We start from the raw sequence: 26,797 nt of genomic DNA on the forward strand, positions 1-26,797 counted from the left end.
CAGTGACCCTCACCAGCTAATCAAACCTACTAACGTTACGCCAATCTCAGTCGTTGCCTTATATCCTCCATCGCAATCTATGGCGCTATCCCCTGACGGACACACGCCTCACAGCTAGGAGTTCTGCCTCCAATTATATCTCCCCTTGCTCAATCGAGGATTTCAAGCACTGGTCTTCCGTCTGTTACTTTTCACCGCATCTGGGTCTCAACGTAAACCTTCTTACTAATACCCAACACTCAAGCACCTTATGATACGCGTAACTATCAACTTAGCGTTCCAAGGATATCAACCATGATCCATTCTTTCATCTCCCGCAAGGTTCGATCCATCCTCGCGCCAAATGTGCCTGGGCGTGCACAAATCGTGGTACACTCCCCCACTTCCATGTCCTTACCATAGATCAGGTCCTTTATGCAATCACTCTTTACTTAACCTTAACACACACAAATTCCAGAATTACCAGATATTAAACAATCTTACCTTGTCTTATGAATTTCTTTCTGATGTGACACCACTCAGTCCGTCTAACCTCGAGTTTTACTGTTCTCCTCATCTCTGATGTAGTTGTCCCCGGAGGTGCTTGTGCAATAGATGGCGCGCTTACTAGTCTTGTTATGCCTTCAATTCTTCAGATATTCATCACTGGCTTCTTTGCGGCTTCAGATCAAATCTTCTCATACCTGTCCTTTCTTCTTGTAGCTCTAATCTGAGTACTCTTGACGACACCCAAACTAACACTCCGTAGAACCTTACCTGTGACTCTGCCTTCTGTGTACAACGTCTTCAGCATAATCAACAGTTGCTCACCATTTCCGTCTGGGAGTAATCCACATGCACCGCTCGTGAGCTTGAAGGGGACTTGCCCATACCGTTCACGCATTCTCCGCCTAAAGAACTTACCTATGCTGCGGTAGCTTGAACCATTCTAGAGTCTCTGCTACCAACTCCTCACACCCTACCTGGTGCAAACTAGACAAATTCCTGAAATGTCTCTATCCTTGGTTTCTAACTGGTAATAACCAGGTCATAGATCACTCTTGGAGACATCGTCCTTTCTTGTACCCAACATTGTACTTCTCGTTCTAACCCGACGATGCCAACAATCCCCACAGTATAGCACACTGGCTACCCAGGCTCAGATTCCTTCGATCGCTTCAATAGACTTTCTGTCGGCCAAAACCGTCTTTTACAACATTCCTTATACCAATCCTATCTGTAGTCTGACCTTGAAGTATCCCCTAAATCTTTCTTTACATACTTGCGTAATTTCCCCACTGATCAGCTCTGTCTCCTTTACGTACTCCAGATGATATCCTCTACAATCCATTTGCCAGAGTTTCAAATTCCTTCTCAATAGGTATTACTGTCCTCAGCCTCTCAAGTGGTACCTTTGAGGCAACCTCTCTATGTCCATCACCCCCTCGGAGCATTCACGACACCGAGTTCTTCCAGTTCGTTACATGCCCAAAGCATAAGCTCGTCAGTCAAATACTCATCCTTGAGGACTCAACCTCGAACTTTGAACGTATCGATGCATTCCAGTTCTCCGTCCCCTCACTATGGGAAATCCATCCCAACATATCGAGTCATTCTATGTAGAAGTCCTCACCTGACCTCCTCTCAGGTGGCATCCTCTCCCCTATGCGCATACTAACTAACCTCCCTGGTTCCTGTCGCCAGCTCGACAACCACCTTAGCAATCAAGCTTCATTCAAATCTCAAATTAGGTGCCCAAGCACTGTCTGGGGTCCCTTCAACTCGATTATCACAATTCTCTCCTTACTAACTCCATCAAAGGAAGCACTGCCCCTGCAGCTCTAGCACTCATGCTCTAATCATCAACCATCAGTTCCTCGAACCCCATGGCTCTCTCTGCCATCCACATACAGACGATAAATCCTTACATCAGAACAGCCCAAACTACTTAGACTATTCCATATCTCAAATCCTTAAATGGGTCGCCATCAATTCCAGATACATCCATCAGTATAAATTCCCAAAATGAACTATCCAATTCACCAAACCCATTGATCTACGCTGTTGTTACCCCCAACAGTCCAAACCAAACTTATAAGTCCACCAGTCTCCACAGTTCAAATCATGTCTTTAAAAATCTCATCTAACCATTCATCATCTAGGTTCTTTCCAATCCATTAAGCCAGTACCTCATCCCGAGTACCAATTCCAGGCATCCCTCTACCTCAACATTTAACATAACCCCCTAATCAGGATCTCTCGTCCTCTTAACCAAGGGTGGAATTAACTCAGCTCATCTATTGATAAATTCCTTGTCAACTCATACCTTCCTCAACTTTAGAGGATAACACCCTAAACGCCTTTCATATAGTACCCTTATCTGTCCATACTTCACAATAAACCATCACCGGTAACCTTACTGTTAAAACATCTAATTCAACCATCTCCCCAGAGAATCCGCTGTTCTTTTATCCCATCTCAACTAACAAACTCCACAGCTAACTCACACACTAGTGACCCCTTTGCTGCTGCTCTCAGGGATAACTGGAGATCTCAACTCCAACTTACATCTAGAAACCCCCTTTTTCAACACAATATCAGGTCCCCAAACCCTTCTAGGAACCGACAACTTGAGTTCATCTGCCAAAACCGACCAACTCCTGAACTCTGTGGTTCCTACTCTGAACCAAACCACCACTAGGTCCAAATATCCACAGGTATAATGCACACACAAGCATATACTAGTTCAAATCCACAATGATATACATTTAGCTACCAGATTTAACATCACTAAGTATATCCATGCTCATCATGCTTCATACAAGCCAATATACAGATATAACATATGAATTTAATCCAGAAAATTAACCACATACACTCAATATGCGAACCATTATGCTAATATTCATCCATATGCATAATAGTATTATTCAGCATGCATCAATCTCAACATGCAATAATCAAGGGCCCAGCCCAACAGCATCTCATGCATATGTCATCTCATTCCTCATGCTCCATATAAAATAAGCAGGCAAACAGGGCATTCAAACATATATTCAGACATGTCAATTAGTCATACCAACCAACCCTGAGTCGAGCTTGTCACTGACAGCGAGGGTACATGTTCGGTCGATCTCCAGAACCAATAAACCTTGGCTCGCTCTGATACCAAGTTGTAACGCCCTACTTCCTTAGAGCCGTTACTAAGTGATTTTTAAGACAAAACAGTGTGCAATGAACTCGCTAACCGAGGTTTTGAGACGAAAGTGTGACTAATTAAAATTTAAGGCTGTAATCTTAGAAAATGCATCGTTTCATTTAAAACTACTAGTATTAAACATTTGGGATCCCAAAATAAGGTTTGAAAACTATTTACATCTTGAAATAAGTTTACAGTTGATAAATCATAAAATCATAGATTATTACAGCCATTTTCAAATAAACCCCCAACCAAAGCAGTCGGGCAGGCCAAACATGTACGCGTCGCTTCACGCTCTCCGTACTCATGGTTGGTTGACCCAGACTTTGCCCTACCTGCAACACGGAGCACCCGTGAGCCGAAGCCCAGCAAGAAAACTCATGCAGAACATAACATAAGCAATTTATACAATTTATCATAACAGATAATCCACACATAAACAAGTCAACCATGGACTAAGCAAACATGGCCATGCCGTCCCCGAAGCCTTACCGAAGCCTGGGGTCTCGGTCTTCACCGCAGGATCTCACACATATCCTGTGGGTCCCAGGCCCTGCCCTGACCATAGCATCCCATGTGCTAGGTGTTACTTCCGGCCCCGCTGCCATTCTCGGCCTTGCCGCCCTCGGCCATAGCCGTGCAATTCACTATAATCATATATAGCATAAATCAAACACATTCAAACAAATATCAATTCATTTAAATCTGCACCCTAACATGTAATGCAATAGAGGGCCATGCCCGGCAATCATTTCATCATGCAACATGCAATATAGGGCCGTGCCCCGCAATCACACTATGGGCCCATGCCCTATCCTACGGGTGTTATAGTTTTCTTACCTTTCCCTTCAATAGCTTAGATCACCTGACTCCTTGAGCACGATCCCACTCGAGCCTTAGCGCACACCTAGGCACAAACATAGGTCAAAGTCAACACCGAACCCCAAGTCCGAATACCTAGCCTCGGGACCAATCCCGAGCCCCCGGGAAGTCCTAAATCCCCAAAACAAAGTGGTGGAATCAAGCCCCGAACCCTAGGTCAAAATCCCTCATCAAAACTCAAAAATTCCCCTCTGTGAACAGTGCAGCGCTACAGCGCTCTAAAGAGGGCGCTGTAGCGCTACAAGCAGAATGCACCCCCCCAGAAACAGGGACTAGCGCTACAGCGCCCACTGACTAGCGCTGTAGCGCTAGTTGCAGCCCAGAAAACCCAAAATCGCATTTCTGCGATTTCCTTCAACCAATTCAATCCCAAACTTGTCCAAACCTTTTCCAAGCCCAAAATCAAGCTTATGCACACCTCACACTCATCCCAAGCATCCCAAGAACTCAATCCCAAGCTCAAGCAACCCAACAACTCAAAATCTACCATGAACAACCCTAAACCAGAAATTCATGTAAACCACAAAGATAGAGTCTTAGAAATAATACCATTAATGCAATTTCGACCTTGATTCAACCCTAGGCCTCCTTAGCTTGCTCATCATCAAAGCTTGACCTGCTTTTCCCCAAAAGTCCCATCCATTTAGCTCAAAAACACAGCTCAAAACCAGTAAAGCCCTAAAACTGAAATCCTCAAGAACTTACCTCAAGTTTCAGATGTTCTTGCTAATCCTTGCCAAGTCTTCAAGTGTGACCTTAATATTCTTGATGCACAGCCTATCCTAGCTCCCCACTGAGCTTGACCTCAAGAAAAATGAAGAGAAGAGGTGCTAGAACCCCCCCAAACCGATCCCTTAGAAAACCCATCAGTTTTCTCTCTTTTCATTCTTTCCTTTTTCCTTTCTTTTTCAGCCCCTTTACTCTATTCTACAAAATCCACTAAGTGTATAAAGCCTTATTTATTCTATCTTCAAAAGCCAATTGACCAAAATTCCCTCCCTATTAATTCTAAACCCTTTTACCCAAGTAGGGCCATTTTAGTCATTTACCCAATTCCCGCTAATCCTCAAGTGTCTCTAATATTTTCCCGTTGCTTCCCAATACCTGATAAATCACCAAATAATTATCCCCCATCATCAAAATAAATCTCAATCTATTTCTCTGAATTCCTGTTCATACCTCCAGGCTCGCCCCGAGCCGGGTATAAATTCCCGTCATGAATTTCCGCTAGCCTGCTCACTGGGATCGCCTCGAGTCACAAATCACAGATACATCCACATCACAATGTGGTCTCAACAATCATCACATAACAATGCAGTTATGCCCAACATGGCCAAAATTACAATTATGCCCTTCTAACACGATCCGGGCCTACATGCATACTAACATACATAGTCATGCATCTCAGATAAACAAATGGTCATATAACATGCTTTAAATCATAACCATGCATTTAAATCATTAAAATCACACATAAATCCCATCATGCCCTCCTGGCACGCTAATCAAGGCCCTTAAGCCTTAATAGCGGATTTGGGTCGTTACAAACTCCATCATCTTGGTTGTTGAGACTGGGTAGTCTCCCAAGGTCAGAGGGAGTTCAATGGACCCCATACAGGCAATCCCTTCTCTTGAAAAATCGTACAGCATCGTTGCACAAGCTTTTAGGTCGCAAAACATGAGTCCCATCTTTTCTTAGGTGGCCTTATAGAGAATGTTCACTGAGCTCCCATTATCAATAAGAACTCAGTGAACCCTCTTGTTCGTGAGCTAAAGAGTGGTGACCAGTGGGTCATTGTGAGAAAACTGAACATGGGATGCATCATCCTCAGTAAAGGTTATAGGCTGAGATTCAACCTTTTGGTACTTTGGAGCTCTGGGTTCAGGTTCATAAGGGGACCCGTCCCCAGTTTTTAGCTCGTTCACATATCGCTTTTGGGCGTTCTTGCCCGATCCTGCGAGGTGAGGCCCGCCCAAGATGGTTACCACATCTTCTCCATCAATCGGAGGGGGTTTCTCTTCTTCCCTAGCCCGGGAATTGTTGTTTTGGGCAGGCGGCAGTGCAGCTGTCCTCTGGCTGGTAGAAGCCTGATTGTTGTTCTGGTTCCTGGCATACTACCTGAAGTATCCTCTCGAGATCAAACTTTTGATCTCGTCCTTCATTTGCCTGCACTCATCAGTAGTGTGCCCAGTATCTCTATGAAATCGACAGTATTTACTGGAGTCTCTCTTGGACTTTTGGTTTCTCATGGGGTCTGGACATCTGAAAGGGAACTGGTTTTCATTAGCCATGTAAATATTCTCCCGAGACTCGTTGAGCTCGGTGTACACCTTGTACACGGAGAAATACCTTTCCCCTTTCTTCTTTTTTCCCTCTTCCGCCTTGGGGTTACTTCCCTCATTCTTCTTTATTTTGGAGAGGTTTTCTGCAGGGGGTTTCGAGGCTGATGGGTCCGCTGAGGTCAAGGCAGAGTTATGTTTATCGTTGTAGTTATGGGCTGAGAGGTCATATTCAATGTTGACCTCACCTCTTCTACATTGAAAAACCTCTGAGCTCGTCTATTAAACTCGGTTATGGACCTCACAGGCTTCCTCTGCATATCTTCCCTGAGGGGACTTCCCGACATTACCCCAGCTTGAACGGCCATTAAATGACCGATGTCGTCTACATCACGAGCTCGGGCGACTTCCAGATTAAATCTTGTAAGACAGCTTTTCAGCGTTTCATTTGGTTGTTGCCGGACGTTGTTAAGGGTCGATGCCTCGGGCCTTATCCCGATCATGGCTCTAAATTTCTTCTTGAAATCCCTTGACAACTGATCCCAAGAAGTGATTGAATGCCTCTTATATTTTTTGAACCAGCTTTTTGCTGGTCCTATAAGCGATGCTGGAAACAACATGCATCTGAGCTCGTAACCCACATTACTTGCTCTCATTATAGTGTTAAATGTACTTAAATGATTGTACGGGTCGGATTTCCCTTCAAAAGGTGGGACATGAGGAATCTGAAACCCTTGAGGAGACGGAGTGTTGGAAATGTGGGGAGCGAATGGCTCGAGCTCCTCATTGGAATCTTCGCCCTGATTCCGACCTCGCTCATTCTGTAAGAGCCTAAATGCTTTTTCCAATTGATCAATTCTTTCCTGAACCGGATCCACAGGGGGTCTCGCTTGAAATTGGCTGTCGTCGATCACAATTCTAGGCTCACGCCTTTGCATGGGATCCTTGCGTCCATTTAGGCGATCTCTCAGGTCTGGGTTCGAGGGATTACCACTACCCCGATTTTGATTAAGGTGTTCCCGCAAGTCAAGGTGGTTCCTTTGGTTCCTAGTATTTCTAAGTCCTTGATCATACATACTGACTGATCTGGTGTCTCCTGAGTCGTCGCTAGCGAGGCTCGTTGCATAATTGTTTCGAGATGGATTCCTCGTCTCTGCAGTGCGAGACCGAGACAATTGGCTTCTCGTAGGCTGGGTGCCTCTCCGTTCTCTAGTAGTTTCTCTATTCCCCTGCCTCCATCCAGCTCGTCTTTCCCTATCACTCTAAGTCGGTTGTGTGTTTCTTAGAGGCGGTGAGGGATATGTTATTGGCGATGGAGGGAACCATATGGGTGATGGTGGCTGCCACCCATTTCGGGGTCTGGATGGTCCCGAGTTCGCCTGTGCCAGCTCGGCAACATTCTGTGTGTTACCAGGATTCTGAGTCTGAGCCTCTGCAGGGGCTTGGTTATTCCCAGTTTCTGCTGGTAACTCAGCAGCTGGGTTAACAGGAGCTCTAGCCCGAGTGTTTCTTCGGGGCCTCGAAGGGGCAGGTTGTTCTGCCGGTGGCAGAGGTTGCTCCATTCTTCTTGTGGTAGCGTTTTTGCAAGGTTACACGCGAGGCCTACGGGGAGGAACATGAATGTCCCACGGAGGTGGGGCTTGGACCTCAGGCGGAGGTTGGGGTTGAGCCGTTTGCGCCTTCGTAGCTAATCTAGCTAGCTCCTCATTACGTTTCTTAGCCTCAGCCAACTGCTTTCTTAACTGTCGATTTTCGAGTTCCACAATGGGGACATACCGCTTGGGATTATAATACATGTCCTCGTCGTCCCTGGGAGCTGGAGGTGCCGGAGGTCCTCGAGAATCGGAGGACTTACTTCTCTCTTCTGGTTCTGGATTCGTCATCGACTGTTTCCCAGGGCGACGTGGATAGTTTTCTTCAGGAATATTCGGATCATTTGAGGCCATAGCTAATCAAGGATTGTACTTCTTAAGGCTCTCAATGAAAGCACCAAACTGTTGACGCTGTTTTTCGTCAACTTAAAATGTAGAGCAATTAAACAATAAGAACTATGGCGTAGATGTATAATATGGTAGAACAACAAGAGTTTTACGTGGTTCAGCAGTTAAATCTGCCTAGTCCACAACTCTATTTTTTTTAGACTTAGATTTTTCTGGAAATCCTTCAGAGATGAATTCTCCAGAGTTTCTCTCAAGAAATCAGAAGATTCGTCCCTTTTTAAGTGTTCATGAGCTCTTTATTTATAGAGAGTTTTCAGAGTTCATTCCCACATATTTCGGGAAGATACTCCTGCTTATTAATTGAAATAATGATATTAAATGTTGTAACTCCTATATATAAGGAAACGTCCCCTGAAGACCAGGAAAACGAGTAACAGACTTGTTAATATCCCTTTAATGTCGGGACGTTTCAACAATAAATATCTTTAAATGTACGAAACGCGTTACATTAGATGACTCATCAAATCTTCGAGGTTAGCAACCAACATCATGTCAGTCAAGGTTTACGGATAGGTTACGAACTAGTCGTCTTACTCCAAGACCTGCTCGGGGCAGATAAATACTGTCGAGGCTGTCATATTTCAAGCTTGCACTCTTTAAGCTCAGGCTACTCGATCCGAAGACACTCGATAACGGATGTATCCCGAGGCTACATGTCTTCGAGGTTGCTGTCTTGCTTCGAGGGTTTTACAAGTGTACCATGAACACGCATTTTATATATCGCGAGCTCACACTTGACGAGTCCAGCTTTCGAGGTCATAATTTCTTGTCTCGAAATCTGGGTGTAACAGATTTCATAATGTACCCGATCGGTACATAAACCAAACAAATTTATAGAAAAATTCTGGAAAACACACCTATGGTACTCCTTAATTTTGGTGCAGTTGTTCAAGATATGCCACTCAACCTTTTTCTTTAATTGCTGGTCAAGGAGGATACTTGATTTCTTACCAAATGTACGACCAACAACCTTAAAGATAGAATATTCCTGATTTGGTTGGGATTCAACGCGGTCGTCGTTCCTCTCATGTCGATTGAATCGAGTCTCAACCCCCTGGAGGTACATTGAGCAAAAGGTTAAGGCCTCATTGACTAAGTAAGCTTCTACAATTGAACCTTCTAGACGTGCACGATTTCTAACATGCTATTTGTAAACCTACATTGAACGTTCAATGGGATACATCCACCTAAATTTCACGGGACCGACAAGAATTGCCTCTTTCAGAAGATGCAAAAACGAAATGCACCGTAATGTTAAAAAACGCAGGAGGAAAAATCATTTCCAACTTCAACATAATGGTTATAATGTCCCCTCCATCTTCTTAAGGTCTTTCACATTCAAAGTTCGTGAACAAAGTTTCTTGAAAAAACCGCACAACTCAATAATTGGCTTCCAAACTACAGGAACCAAAAATAGTCTAATTGCAGTGGGCAACAACTACTGAAAGAACACGTGGTAGTCGTGCAATTTTAGTTAAGATATCTTACTGGCATGGACATTGACATTCCTCGAAATGTTTGCGGCAAAACCATCCGGGAATTCAACCGACTTAACAAATTCACAAAATACTCGACACTCAGGGGAACTGAGGGTGTAACTGGCAGGGAGGTTTCTTCCACTTGTTCCCCTCCTTGTAAAGTTGGAGTTTTCCCTAATTTCCATGTCTGCTAGATCAAGTCTTGCCTTTTCAGTATCTTTAGAATTTCCCTCTAATTTCAACAAAGTTCCCAAGACACTATTGCAAAAATTCTTCTCAATGTTCATTATGTCCAAGTTATGTCTGAGCAAAAATTCCTTCCAATAATCAAGCTTGAAAAATATGTTATTCTTCAACCAATTAAGTTCAGCTGGATCCGTTTTGCGTTTCACACCCCCAAATTCTTTGTGTTTCCCCAGTTGTCGAATTTGCAAATTCTCTAATTACTTCAACACATCATCACCCGAGTACTCTTTTGATGATGGCCTGAGTACCTTGTTACCATCAAATAGTGTTCGTTTATTCCTCCATTCATGACCCATATCAAGATGTTTGGAATAGTGCCCGCAAAGTATTTGTATTGGAGAATGTTTTTAGTTGAAATAAATAAATGGATTGAATTGTCATGTATATATTTTATATGTTACATTATTCTTGATAATATTATGTAAAGTTCAGAAAATTCTCAAGTTCGTCTATGTGGTCTCAATCTCATATTGATATAGGAGGATTATGATTGAGATAACGAACTTAAAACAGCTCGCAGTAAAATAAAGTTATGGAATCTTTAGATTAAATATTACTAGCACAATCACTAGTATTATGAATACATGTGACCTAGATCTAGGTCACTAGTGTAGTAGGACACTTTAGTTGAGGTACTTTATATATTGAGAATATATAGAACTGGAATAGAAGTGTTAATTAATACTTAACTAAATACTATTTCATAATATTAATTAAACACATCAATTGATGACCATATACAAGTTGATCTTAATCCTAAGGTTACTATGAACTCCTATATATGTTGTAAATGTTGAGAAATATTTGAAATAGTGTTCATTCTTGAAGGCTTTGTATAGCAAGGTCCGATGTGCCTACGCTAGGGTGATAAGCTCAAGTGTCGAGATGCATAGACACATGCATCCAAGTATAAGTCTTCAAGGGCTGTCATGTGAGGAACTCACCATGTAAGGCTACCCAATGTCTCGCTATGCGAGGCTGCCTTATGCCACGTCGTGCGATGCTCCCACGTGCACCCTAGAACCCGAACACGGGTACCCCGAGGAACCACCCTCACTATGCGAGGTTCAAGGCTAGCCTCCCGCGAACTGCGTCTACTCAAAGATTCACACCCAGCCTCTGTGTGATCACCATAGGCCAACCTCACTATGCAAGGGTGCAACCTCACTACTTCTCACGGGTCTCGCGCCCATAGGCGCATGCGTCCGCACCATAGGCCAGCCTCGCTATGCGAGGATGCAGCCTCGCTACTTCTCACGGGTCCCGCGCCCATAGGCGCATGCATCCGCACCTTAGGCGAGCCTCGCTACATCTCACGTGTACACCTTGTCCCACCACAAACACCCCCGCGCCTTGGTTTCTCATGACATGTAAAGTTTGGAGCCTCCTCGATATATGTATGAGGAGCACTTGGAAACACCAAACGGGTATGTCAAATAATCATTAGGCACCAAACATGAATTGATGAGGATGACTGGGTACAAGGTACGTATACTAATATAGGATGTACAATCATGAAGAGGTCAGAGGTGTGGCCCTGTCATCCGCGTCTGACGAGTAGTGGAAGTATAGACTTGTACGGAGAGTGGAGGCACTACCTGAGCACCCTCGACAATATTCCAGAGTCCACAGTACGATGTCCTGCACCACTACTTTGGCATTGTCAAGGTAGACACCACTATGTCCTGAGCCACTACTCTGACCCTATACCTACATATGTCCATCTCCCTTGGGACCTACTTGTATCAGGGGCTAATAGAGCCCTCCTATAAATAGGTTTTGACCCCTCAGGTTAAGAGGTTGGAAAACTGATTGTATGGGGAGACGTTTAAGAAATATATGATCTTTTTTCGATTGTAGTTTTGTATTTTCTGCTGATTCAAGTTCTTTCCATCTTATTCTAAGCTATCTTTAATAGAATAATTTGAGTTTTCTAACCGTAAATCGTTGACGAGTTCTTACCGTCAACATATGTCATCTGATCATTTGATTCTTGCATTAGAGTTTTCCAAAATGATCAGGCTAAAACTATTGTTTTGGGGATTCAATGATATATATGGTTGGGGACACAGTAAATAGATATGGAATCTATAACTTCTTATAGATTGAATAATGGCTCCCTATTTGGTTGACATTCGGAACTGAAAGGTTATTGACGTCAAATTCATAAACATGTTATGAATTAACCTTCACTAGTAAAGTCAATGGTACTCTAGGAAACAAGAAATAATTCAAAGGGTAAAATGCTAATTTTATTCCCGCTTAATTATGAACCATTAAAAGATGATTAATTTGTATGTAATGATTATATCAATGGACACTTTATGGTTACAATAAAGTACTTAATATTATGGTTACAAAAAAGTACAATAAAGTACTCACTTTATGGTTACACTTTATGGACACTTTATGGAATCTTTAGATTAAATATTGCTAGTATGGTCACTAGTATTATGAATACATGTGACCTAGATCCAGGTCACTGGTGTAGTCGGACACTTTAATGGAGGTACTTTATATATTGAGAATATATAGAACTGGACCAGAAGTGTTAATTAATACTTAACTAAATACTATTTCATAATATTCATTAAACACATTAATCGATGATCATATACAATCTTATCTTAATCCTGAGGTTACTATGAACTCCTATATATGTCATTTGAACATTTGATTCTTGCGCCCTGGGAAGGCAAAGGAAAGGGAGATGCTAGCCCGTCCACGTTGAGAGACTCCTTGAAAAAGAGGAGACAAGACCTAGACACAGAGATAAGGAGCCTACGGAGCAAGATCGTCACCGCATCTGGAGGACAAGCCATTGAGGACGAGTTCGACCATGAATCGCCCTTCGTTAAGGAGATCCAAGCCATCCGGCTCCCAGCCAACTTCAAGGACCCTCATATGACCCCCTATGAAGGAAACACAGATCCTAAGTACCATCTGGACAAGTTTAGCGACCTGATGAGGTTAAGGGGGATTAGTAGTAGAGCCAGGTGCCATTGCTTTGCTATCACATTGAAAGGACCTGCGTATAAATGGTTCAAGAGACTTCGATCAGGGTCCATCAGGTCTTGGCAGTAGTTTTCTGATGAATTTCTCCAACAGCATCACGCCGTGCGTGATTACACAATGTCGGGCACCACCCTCGCCAACGTGAAGCAGGGAGAAAACGAGAATCTAAAGGGCTACATCCATAGGTTTAACATGGAGGCAGCCAAAGTAGGTAGCTTGACTCGCAGGGAGTTGAAAATGACCATCACAGCCGGAGTGCATTCGGGAAGCAAGTTGTGGGATAATATGCTCAAAAGGGAAGTCACTGACCTAGATGACTTCTACGAGAGTGCACAAAAGTACATTCGTGTGGAGGATGGCCATGCGAACTTAAAGGCAGGAAAAAGTGAGTCCCATGTAAAGCCCTTAGTCAATGAAGGGTTGAATGGAGCGAAGAAGAAGAGGGCATATGAAGGGTCGAGAGATGATTAACAGAGAAGGTCCAAATGCGGAAGCGGCCATAGGCAAACGGCTTACACCTTCTATACGAGCCTGACGAACACCAGAGAGCATATCTACCTCACAAATGAGGATCGGGTTCCCTTCGAAAGGCCCCCACCAATGAGAAAAGATTGGTTCAAGAGGGACCCTAGCAAATACTGTCAGTACCACAAGGATATCGGTCATACCACGGCAGAATGTACCCATTTGAAGGAAGAAATTAAAGAGCTCATCCAAAGGGGGAACCTGGGCTGATATGCCAGAAGGGAGAAGTAGAGATCGGAGGACGTGTCGGTGTCGGTGATACCTCGGACACAAGGAGGAGCCCCAGAGATACAAGGAGAAGTGAGAATGATCTTCGGAGGTCCGGGGTTTGGAGGAGAGTCCAGGAAGGGTTGAGACAGGTACGCTAGAGAAGCCAGATAGAGTACACCACCGCGTGTCATGAGTTGGAGCAGCGACCCCCGAAAAGCTTTAAGGGAGAAAATGACTCAATCACTTTCACAGAGGAGGATGCACGAGGGGTGCACTTTCCCCATAATGATCCTTTGGTGTTGACAGTTAAGTTGGCCAACATGTGGGTGCATCGGGTCCTCGTAGACAATGGAAGCTTCGTAGATATCTTATATCGCCCCGCCTTGGAGAAGATGGGTTTAGGCGTCAGACACTTGAAACCCTGTCAATCCTCCTTATACGAATTCACGGGGTACTCGATACAACCTTTAGGGGTGATCGAATTGGCACTCACCATGGGAGAACAACCTAGACAGACCACAGTCATGGAAAACTTCGTCGTAGTAGATTGTGCTTCAACTTTCAATGTGGTATTGGGGAGACCATCCCTAAGAGAATTGAAAGCGATCACTTCAATATATCACCTCGCTGTTAAGTTACCAACTCCTGGTGGAGTAGTGAGTATGAAAGGAGAACAAAGAGAGGCAAGGGAGTGTTATAACACCTCCCTTCTCACGTCTGTGAAACCATGAGAACCGATGGCAATGGTGGTACATGGGGGCGCAAACCCACAGGAACTAGACCCCAAAATCATGGGTGAGCCAGGGGCTGAACCTGTGGAGGATGTAGAGGAAATCATGGTGATGGAAAAGCCATTGCGAAAGTTGAAGGTGGGAAAAAGCCTTCAGAGCGACGCGAAGGAGAAGTTGATAAGGTTTTTGAAGGACAATCTGGATGTATTTTCTTGGAGTCACGAAGACATGGTAGGAATAGATCCAGCCATCATGTGCCACAATTTGAATATCACTTCCGAGGCAAGGCCCGTTAGGCAGAAAAAGATGAGCGCTTGACCCAGAGAGGGACGCAACCGTAAAGGAGGAGGTGGACAAGTTGAAGGCCAATGGGTTCATCTGCTAATCCTTCTATCCTATATGAGTGTCGAACCCAGTGCTAGTCCCGAAACCGAATGGAAAATGGAGGACTTGCATTGACTTCTCAAACCTCAATAAGGCTTATCCTAAGGACAATTTTTTGCTTCTAATGATAGATCAGCTGGTGGATGCAACGGCCGGGCACGAGTTACTTAGCTTTGTGCATGCCTACTCTGGATACAACCAGATACCTATGAACCCAGCCGACTAAGAGCATATGTCATTTATATCGGATAAAGGACTCTACTGTTATAAGGCGATGCCTTTCGGATTAAAGAACGTAGGTGCCACCTATCAGAGACTGGTGAACAAAATGTTCGCTAACCAGATAGGGAGGAACATGGAGGTATACATTGACGATATGCTGGTCACCGAAAATGCCGCAGAACTCAACAAAGACCTAGGAGAGATGTTTGACACACTCAGGATGTATCGAATGAAGTTGAATCCACTTAAGTGCACTTTCGGTGTATCCTTGGGAAAGTTCTTAGGTTTCATGGTCAATGGTCAACTCCAGAGGCATCGAAGCTAATCCTGATAAGATAAAGGCTAATAGAAATTAGCCCACCCAAGAACAGGAAGGAGGTGCAATGTCTAACGGGATGGGTGGCAGCCCTTAATAGATTCATCTCGAGGTCTACGGGCAAGTGCCTCTCCTTCTTCAATATCCTAAAAGGGAGCAAAAAGTTCGCTTGGGATGAAGAATGTGAGGATGCTTTTATCAAGCTGAAGGAACACTTAGGGAAGCCACCCTTGTTGGAAAAACCAGAAAGGGGCAAAAGGCTATACTTATACTTGGCAGTATCCGAACATGCCATAAGTGCTGCCCTAGTTAAAGGAGAGAAGAAACACCAACAACCCGTGTACTACGTCAGTAAACGGTTAGTAGATGCGGAGAACCGATACCCGGAAATAGAGAAGTTGGCATACGCGTTAGTTGTGGCTTCAAGGAAGTTGAGGCCCTATTTCCATGCCCATGCAATCGAAGTACTCACCAATAGCCCCTTGAGGCAGGTCTTGCATAAACCTGAAACCTCGAGGAGACTGATGAAGTGGTCGATTGAGTTGAGTCAATTCGACATCGCTTATAACCCAAGGACCTCCATCAATGGGCAAGTGCGCGTAGACTTCATAGTGGAATTCACCTATCGACCAAATGGAGGAGGAGATGAAGAAGAGGAACAGTCAGTCATAGAAGGAGAGCTAAGGAGTTCTGAAGAATGGAGCCTACATGTGGATGGAGCATCCAACGAAGGAGGATCTGGAGCAGTTATTGTGATGACTGGACCCGAAGGACACATGATGTACTGTGTGATATGGTTTGGGTTCGAAGCCTCAAACAATGAGGTAGAATATGAAGCGCTTCTAGCAGGGTTGCAATTGGCCCAGGGGCTAAAGGTAACGCATCTACACATTTTTAGTGATTCACAGTTGGTGGTATTCCAAGTGAAGGGTGAGTATCAAGCGAGGGGTCCCAAGATGGCTGCATACTTGGAAAGAGTAAGAGGCTATTTGGGGCAGTTGGTGGAGTATAGCATAGAGCAAATCCCGAGAGAGAGGAATACCCATGCTGATGTCCTCGCGAAGCTGACTTCCACTAAAGATGGGGATATCCTTGAATCAGTACCTGTGGAATACTTACCAAGGCCAAGCATCGTTAATTCCGATGTTCACATGGTCAGCATCCCAAAGGAGTCATGGGCCGACCCGATTATAAGCTACCTGAAGGATGGTGTTGTGCCAATAGACAAGAGGGAGGCTCGGAAGCTAGTGTATAAGGCAGCCAGATACACCTTGGTATACGGGATCTTATACAAGAGGGGGTATTTTGTGCCACTCTTGCAATGTGTTGATGAGGAAGAGGCTGTGAAGATACTGTATGAAATACATGAGGTTGAATGCAGCAACCATGCGAGTGGACCATCCACGGCTCGAAAAGCCGTGAGGCAAGGGTTCTACTGGCCCTCCATGGAGAGAGATGCAAATGACTTCGCAAGGAAATGTGACAAATGCCAGAGGCACGCAAACTATTCCCGAAAACCCCTGAATGAGTTAACTAGCATGACTAGCCCTTGGCCCTTTGCTATCTGAGGGATAGACTTGATTGCCGCCCTTCCCCCAGGTAGAGGTGGAGCAAAGTACGCGGCAGTAGCCATAGATTACTTCACCAAGTGGGTTGAAGTGGAACCTCTAGTAAAGATAACGGCCAAGAATATCACAACCTTTGTAAACAAATTCATTGTTTGCAGATATGGAATTCCCTACAAAATTATTTCTGACAACGGCACCCAGTTTGAAGGGGAAACGTTCGAGGAGTACTGTAGGGAAAGAGGGATAAGGAGAATTTTCTTAGCTGTTGTGCATCCATAGGCCAATGGGCAGGTGGAGGCCATTAACAAAGTCCTTAAGAAGAACTTAAAAACAAAGCTAGAGCAGATGAAAGGGGCTTGGGTCAAGGAGCTACCTAATGTGCTTTGGGCCTACAGAACCACACCGCGCACAACCACTGGAGAGACCCCTTTCTCCATAGAATATGGATGTGAGGCTGTCCTCCCGATTGAGATGAAGGTTAACTCCTACAAGATACAGGCATACGGGGACCAGGTCAACCATGCGGTAATGGCCGAAAGCTTAGACATGCTAGAAGAAAGAAGGGAGAAGGCGCAAATGAGAGTGGCGATATACCAGCAGCGGGCAGCAAGGTACTACAACTCGAGGGTGCGAGAGAGAACATTCAGAGTAGGAGACCTGGTATTAAGAAAAGTACTCCCCAACACGCGAGACCCGGGGGCGGGGGTACTTGGGGCGAACTGGGAAGGGCCCTACCAAGTCGCTCAATACATACCACCAAAAACCTATAAGCTAGCGCGCATGGATGACACCGTCATACCTCGAGCACGGAATGTGGAACACCTCAAGAAGTACTACCAGTAAGACTTCCACATCCGATGCAAACAATATATGTGTTTAGTTTGTTGCATGTTATGTTAACTTAGTAGACAAGAATCAAAGAGGTTGCCTAGATTGTAGCACCCACATTATTTTGATATAATATAGCCAATAATCACATGATTGCATTGCATTACATATCATACAATATGTATAATTTGAGCATATGCATATTCTTATAAGTGTTTTCATGTATAAGTATAAAAGTTGTGTATGTGATGTCTATATGTATGCTCAATATTATTAACCTTGTGGCATTTGAGTTGTCTTTTATGGGTGTTTGATGTGCTCAAGATATAAGAAAGTATGAAAAAGATGGACAAGGCATGGAATTAAGTGATGAAAGTGAGATATAGAAGGCAAAATAGGTTAAGTATTGAAAAATAGTACAATGTCGATTACTAGTATTTCGGTGTAAAATTGAGTATTTATGGATATACCAAATGTAATCGAGGTATGATTAAGGTCTCATTGATGATGTAAAAATGGTTTTAGAACCATTAGATCAATTCTTGATGGGAGGTATACATAATCAGTGGTATTGATGCAAAGTCAAAACGAGCTTAGCATAAGTGCGCTACGCTCGATCGGGTAAGCATAACTATTGGGTATGAAGTCATATGGACCTAAGGTTTGGTGTGAGTGTTTTACACATAAGGATAATAGGCCTAGCAGATGATTAAGTCGAAATTATTGAAGTGATAAGGTTTTCATAAGTCAAAAGGTGAAATGATGAGATGAAAGGTGTCAAATTTTGATACAATAAGGCTAAATCATTGAAAATAAGGAATTTTCATCAACCTTATCACTTTGCACGACCATTATTCTGAAAAACAGAGAGAAAAGAAAACCAAAAACCATTTCTTGGCTGGTTTGAATAAATTCTAAGGAGATCCAAGTGAAAGCAAAGCCAAAGAAGTAGATTAAGCTTAGTTCTAGCCTTTTTATGGTAAGTTCTTGTACTTGGAAGTTAAACTATGTTTTTGAATTTTTCTGAGAGCTTATATATGGTGTTTTATCTTTTCTAAGATATTTCTTGGTGGTTTCCAAGTGGTTTGAGGTTTTGAAAAGCTTGAAGAGATTGTTCTCGCCGAAAAGTTGCTCGGTAAGTGAAATTTTGTGTTTTATGAGGTTTTTGGGGTTCTTGGAGTACAAGCTGATTTTTGGTTATTTGATTGAGTTTATAAGAGAGTATATATATGTTTATAAATGTTTGAATATATGTGGAGACTCATTTAATTTGGGTGATGATCTAGGAGATAAGAATTTTATCAAAATCGGTATATGATAACTTTATGATGAATCATGTTGGTATTTGGGATATATGGTTATGGCAGGTTATTTGATGTTGATTATTGGTTGATTTTGATATTTGAGGATAGCTAAAATTAAGGGGAAACTCTGTCAAAATTTCTCCAAATGTCTAAGATAAATCTAATGCTCGATCTAGGTGGTTTAAGGCATTTTAGGCATGTTTTGGGTATGAAATTTGATATGATGTTTTATGGGTATTTTTAAATGAGAGTTCAATGTATTACTGCCATCATTATGATGAGAAATCCATGCCATTGTCAGGATAAGCACATCAATACCTAAGACACCACTTGTTACACGGTGAACTATATTTTGGACAAAAGGTAAGTAAAGTACTCAACTGCAACACAAGAATTATGTGTTATGTGAAAGTATGCATTATATGAATATTTTGTGAGTAAGTGGTATTAACATACAGTGACACTTCATCATAAATTTGTATGCATGGCATAATAGTGATATGGTAAATTATTATATGATATAAGACCATGCATGATATTATGATGATTAATTATATGATGCCTTTGCAAGTTTTGTGGAATCTTTAGATTAAATATTGCTAGTATGGTCACTAGTATTATGAATACATGTGACCTAGATCTGGGTCATTGGTGTAGTAGGACACTTTAATGGAGGTACTTTATATATTGAGAATATATAGAACTGGACCAGAAGTGTTAATTAATACTTAACTAAATACTATTTCATAATATTAATCAAACACATCAATCGATGATCATATACAAGCTGATCTTAATCCTGAGGTTACTATGAACTCCTATATATGTCATTTGAACATTTGGTTCTTACATTAGAGTTTGTCAAAATGATAAGGCTAAAAACTATTATTTTGGGGATTCAATGATATATATGGCTGGGGACACAATAAACATATTGAAACTATACCTTCTCATAGATTGAATAATGGTTCCCTATTGGGTTGACTTTTGGAACAGAAAGGTTATTGACGTCAAATTCATAAATATGTTATGAATTAACATTCACTAGTAAAGTCAATAGTACTCTAGGAAACAAGAAATAATTAAAAGGGCAAAACGCTAATTTTATTCCCGCTTAATTATGAATCATTAAAAGATGATTAATTTGTATGTAATTATTATATCAATGGACAATTTATGGTTACAATGAAGTACTCAGTAAATATATGTCTATAATTTCAAGAGTGTAATCTCATATTTTTAGTGAAATAATCATGAGATTAATAAATTATGATTATTGAATTAAAGAGATTTGATCAATAATCTAAATTTATTGGAGCTTGGAATTATAGGTCCATAGGTCGCCAAAGTTGCTCTATCAACACTAATCAAGGGAAGGGTTAATACAAGGATGAAAATGAAAAATACTATTTGAGAGAAAATTTGTTCTTCGAGACAAATATACAATTATATGATAATTGAGGTTGAAAAATCAATTAAGAATTAATTAGTGTAATTTTGAATAATTTATTGAAATTAAAATTTTCAATTATTTTATTAATTTATACACTAAAATTTGAACATATAAATAAAAATATTATTTTTTAAATCAATTATTTTATTTAGTGGGAGTAAATAAATATGGTAAGATAAAATAGTTTTGAATTATTATATTTTTTTAATAAATAATAATGAATTCAAATTTGAATTTTGGTTGTCATATTCTTTTGTTTAAAAAGATGATATGTTAGTTATTTGTATGCAATTTATTTAATTAAATAAAAGTTGAAAAATCAAATCCCACAAATTAGGTGAGTTCCACACGCATGGAGCAGTCCCAGGATTACACCATGCGTGTACCACTACTGACTTAGTAAGTTTTGGATTTTTTATTTTATTTTTCAATAAATTAATAAATCAATTATGTAAGGAAAAGTTTGAATTTGTCTTATTGGTTATCCCCATTATCATTATTATTATTATTATATGACAATAATATACAATTGTTCTATATAAGAATAGTAGTTTATTCCTGATAGATGGTTAATGAAATTCACAATTCATTTTTCTCCTCACACTCTCAAATCAAACGAAAGAAAAATAAGATTTTCTCTCTAGCCTAAAATCCAAGATCTCATGAGTTGAGAACATTTTGTGATTCAAAATATCAATCCTTATTATTATTATTATTATTATTATGTGACAATAATATACAATTGTTCTATATAAGAATAGTAGTTTATTCCTGATAGATGGTTAATGAAATTCACAATTCATTTTTCTCCTCACACTCTCAAATCAAATGAAAGAAAAATAAGATTTTCTCTCTAGCCTAAAATCCAAGATCTCATGAGTTGAGAATATTTTGTGATTCAGAAAATCAATCCTTATTCTCTATGTGCCCAAACACATCTTGAGGGTAGAGAACGTCTCAGAAGATTGTGATTTGAGTATTCAAAGCAAGGATAGGAAGATTGTTGACTTTTGGAAAAGATTCAAGGACACTTAATAGGCTACAAGAGGTAGGTCATTTAATCTTGGTTTTATATTTATATGTATATATTGTTTGTTGATTAACATATTACATATTGATGAATCCCTATATAAAGAGTTTATATAAAAAAAATTTGTTACATACCTGTGTCACCATCCTGCAATTTTCGTTGCGCACTAGGAATTGTTCCTTGCACAAGAAACCTTCTATGTCCAATGTAGGAAATTTTACTTTTAATCCCTACAAAAGGAGTTTATTCATTACATGTGGGGCATGCCTTGTACCCTTTTGTGCTCTACTCGGACATCATAGCATAAGCTCGGTAGTCATTAATAGTCCACAAGATTACTGCACACATATTGAATAATGTACTATTGTATGCATCTCGTGTTTCGACACCATTCACACACAACTCCTTCAACTCATCAAGCGAAGGTCTCATATAGACATAAATATCTTTTCTAGGTGAAGAAGGACCTAGAATCATAAGAGACAACATTAATGACTGTGGTTTCATGCACTTCCACGGCGGCAAGTTGTAAGTAACAAGTATCACAGGTCACATGCTTAAGAGTTTCTCATGTTCCCAAAAGGATTGAAACTATCTGTAGCCAACCCAACTCTATCATTTCTAGGTTTGGTTGCGAAAGATGGGTACAACACACCAAGGTGCTTCCACGCCTTACTGTCAACGGAGCGTCTCATCACACCATCTTCCTTTGGCCTTTTAGAGTAGTGTCACCTCATATCCTCTACAATATATCTCGAACTATTAAGTCTCTTCAATCTCGGTGTCAATGGAAAGTATCGTATTAACTTATGAGCCACTTTCATCTCTTTCCCAATATTATCTTGCTAGTGACACTCACCAAAAACCGGGCAGACTCTTCATGCTATTGCCACACTTTGTAGGACTATATGATGTCAGTGTTGAATAAGTGTAACGAAATTATATTTAGAGACTGTAACTTAACATTCCCACATTTCTTGCACGGACAACGAGTCAAACCCCGATCGTTCACCATATTTTGAGCAACTTGGATGAACTCCTTAACACCATTTATATACTCCGATGACCAATGATTCCTAGCACTCATCCAACTTCTGTTGATCGCCATCTTCAACCAAAATTATTAAGAAAAAAAATTATTATTAATTGTCACTAACTAATAATAATATCATATCTTTGACAAAATAAATATTTATATCTACCAAAGCAAATGTAGTTAATTATGATCTTTTATTTTTAAAATAACAAATTATGTTGTATTATGCAAGAATAAATTATTATGTCTTATAAAATTTTATTTTTTGGCTTATTAGTAATATTATATTATAATTAAACTTTTATTTAATTATTTAGTTAATTATTAATCATTATGATATCTTTTTTTAAATCATTTAATAATTTATTATTTTTTTAATTAAATACAATATTTTTTAAATATTTTTAACCGGGTATACTTTTTTTAAAATTTTAATTATTTAAGTAGCTATTAATTAATAAATTTATTTAAGTACTTATTTAACAATTAAATTATTTATGTTTTCATGCACTATTTTTAATTCAAATTAAACTTTTACTTATTTATTTAATGCAAATATAAATATTATAATCAATTAAATTTAATTAATGAGTAAAAAATTATTTGCATTATCTTATTTCTTAAAGCATGTTATGATGTCTTATTATTAAATTATTTATCAATTATCATTAATTATTAATTAATTAATTTTTCTAGGTGTGATGAAATTTGGACAGCATAACAACTATATTTCAAAGTATCCCCGAAATTTTAAAGCTTATAAATTAAACAGATAAATAACCATAATATTCCCGGATCATGCAAAACATATATATATACATCAACATGTACATCCATAAACATATATACACATATTTAACCACATAAAAATATATACCAAAACTGATTTTTTTAATAACACCAACAAAATTTATTAAATACATATTTACAAACAAATAACATTTAATATAAAAAAAATAAAAATATTATTCTGATTTTTTTTAAAAAGTTAATACTCTACTAAAAAATATATCACAAAATACAATATAATAAATATTAACAAAGAAAAATAAATAATATAAATTAAAATAAAAAATTTACAGTGAGGGGCTTGGGAGGCGTTAGGTAGAGGCGTAGGAGGGCTTGGGGGCTCGGCCAATCCTTAAACAAAAGACAATTAAGTCAGCAAAAATTATATTAAAAAAATTAAATAAAATACATAACACGTAAAAAATACATTACCAAAGAGAGAGTGGGGTCGGCATTAGGCAGTGGGTCGGGGGGAGCTTTGGCATTTAGTCAAGGGGCTCGGGGGTCTTCGAGAGTGGGTCGGCAGAAACTAAAAAGAAAACTAAGTAAATATTAAAATAACAAAATAACAAAATACATAAAAAAAAAACTAAAACACATACCAAAGAGAGAGAGGGGGTCAGCGTGGTCGGGGGAGAAACTAGATAGAGAGAAACTGAGAGGTGGGAAGGGAGAAAGAGAGGAAAAGACGGTGGGAGTGGGCGAAGCAAGAGAGGGGGAGACGGTGAGACTGGGTGGAGAAAGTGAGGGAGAGAAAGTATGATTGAGGGGCTCGGGGGAGACAAACCAGAGATAGGGTAAAAATAGAGAGAGAGATAGAGAGAAGAAATAACTTCGAAGTGGGGAAGTAGGGGGCTCAGCGGTTGTCTTAATCGCTAAGACTTTTGTCTGCACGTTTCGTTGTGCCAACAAAAGTTGCAAGGAAACCCTAGCCCAAAATGACGTAGTTTTGTTTAATTATACTTTTTTCGGCGCATAATTAGAATTTTCCAGGTGCAATGAAATGCACCGGCAAAAGTCTTCATCTACCAAATTTAAAACGACATATTTTTGCTAGTGCATTCCATCTAACACGCAGACAAAATTCCCAAAGGTAATAAAAACGTGGGACTTTTGCGGGCGTGTTAGGTGGAATGCTCCAGCAAAAGTCTTTTACACATGGGTTTTAAAATGGTGCAAAGCGGGAATTTTCCTGCTACACTTTTGCTGGCGAGGTTGGCAATTGCGTTGACAAAAGTGACTTTTGCCGACGTCATTTTACGCCTACAGAAGTCTTATTGCACAGGAATAAGTTTTTTAATTTCTTCATATTTAAAAAAAAAAATACAATGATCCATGCATACTATTTGAAACATTTATTATTTCTAAACAGCAAAATAATAGTTAAATAATTAACAAACTAATATTTCTTGGTGTTATATTGACCAACAACAATATTGTTATCCCCAAAATTTAAATGTGATGACGTGGCGATAAAAAGTGACAAGTGGAAATGCATGGTAGTGAATTACACATTAATAAGTCAATAAATGTGTTGACCAAGGAGGACAAAGGTTTGAAATTAATCTTTGGAGTTGTGATATTACTGGTCGTGAAAATTATTTATCTGGTCAGGAAGTAATTTGACCGAATAGTAAAAAGTTATGTCCGACCAGTAAAATGCTTTGACCGACCAGTAAAGTGTTTTGGCCGACCAGTCACTTTGGGAATCAGGTTAATTCGGCCAGTCAGCTTATGAAGATGTTTTTCCTAACCAGAAGAGTGATATGGTCGACCAGTCTCACTTTAGGGAGTGGATTTGGCTGACCGGACATATCAGAAATTCAACCGAGTGACTCTTCAACAAAGTTTCGGTAACGACTTCAGTTAGAGCCATCCGTAGCTACAACGAGAATTTCTCAGATATCCCGAAGAAATCGCTTATCGTTGTATTTTAAATTTGATTATTAATTAGAGTTCGTTAGAATTATTGGGGGATTTTGATTGTACGATCCATGAGCCTATAAATAAAGGGCTCATGGCATCGTTGAGAGGATTCTGATATGGATTTTTCTAGCTAAGCTTTTGGGAGCTCGGGTATACTTGGGGTATTTTTCTGAGAGAAAATTTGTATTCTTGAGAGAGAAATTCTGTACTTTTTCACTTACATTTAAGAAACTCAGTTAACACAGGTTCACCTGATCTTAAGTGTAGGTTCTATATATCACAACTCCAAGTGGATTATGCTATTACCAATAAATTGGGGTTGAACCACTATAAAATTAATGGTGTCATATTTTCTCTTGAAGGCTTATTGTAGTTTTGACGTCTATTCGTCGTTGGCCAAAATCTTGGTCAACATTTTTGGTGCTTTCATTGAGAGCCTGAAGAAAAGAAACACACTACTATCACATCATTATGGTGCCCAAGAATACCACTGTGGCATCCAAGAAGTCAGGCATGTCAATAGATCCTGCTAGATTAGAAGGTCCTGGACCTCAGAACCCTGAGACTGAGCCCAGGGTCTTTCTTGAGGAGACAACTCCAGAGGTTGAACAACTCCAGGAATCCATGGGGGCCTTCCAAGAGGAGATGATGCAATTCAACACTCGGTATGAGTCAATTGCTAAAGAGATGGCCAGGCAGAAGGCTACATTTGAGCAACAAAGATGGGAGATGGATGCCAGAAGCGAAGAGATTAGGCGACGACAAGAGGAGGCCAATCGGCAACACCGCGAGGCTGCACTTGCTCTGGAAGCGACTACGCAGTTGACCTAGGCCAATGCCCAAACTGCAGCATGAGGAGCAGCCACCCAGGGAGCAAGGAATAAAGATGTTTGTTGAAGAACTGCTAGCAGAGCCGATTCTTGGGGTCCAAGCAGAAGTAGGAGTAATCCCCCTGGTCAGGAGGATGATGGGATTCACTGCAGAACTACCTCAACACAAAGGGAGAACTCTAGAACTCCCTCCAGGAGCCACCGGTCAGAAACTTCTAGATTAGGAAGTCACCGATCGGGCAGTAAGAAGACTCCATCCAGGCAGGATCAGACCAGAACTCCTCGAGATAAGGGAAATTTACAGTTCAAAGATAGACATGGTCATGATGAGGATGATAGTCATCACACCAACCGATCAAAGGAAAAAGAGGACAATGACCAACAAGGAGGAAAAGACCGCCCGACGCGTACAAGAAGGCCACCACTACATCTCGACCAGCAGTGCAGTGGGAGAAAGCAAGTCCCGCACGGTACGCCCTCTGAAAAAACTCGGAGCATAGTGTTTGATTGCTTAGGAGGACACACTTCCTGGAAGGATCTAAGGACGTTATCAGGGACAAGAGGAG

Source organism: Humulus lupulus, chromosome 5 (genome assembly GCF_963169125.1).
Source record: "Humulus lupulus chromosome 5, drHumLupu1.1, whole genome shotgun sequence".
Classification (NCBI taxonomy): Eukaryota; Viridiplantae; Streptophyta; class Magnoliopsida; order Rosales; family Cannabaceae; genus Humulus; species Humulus lupulus.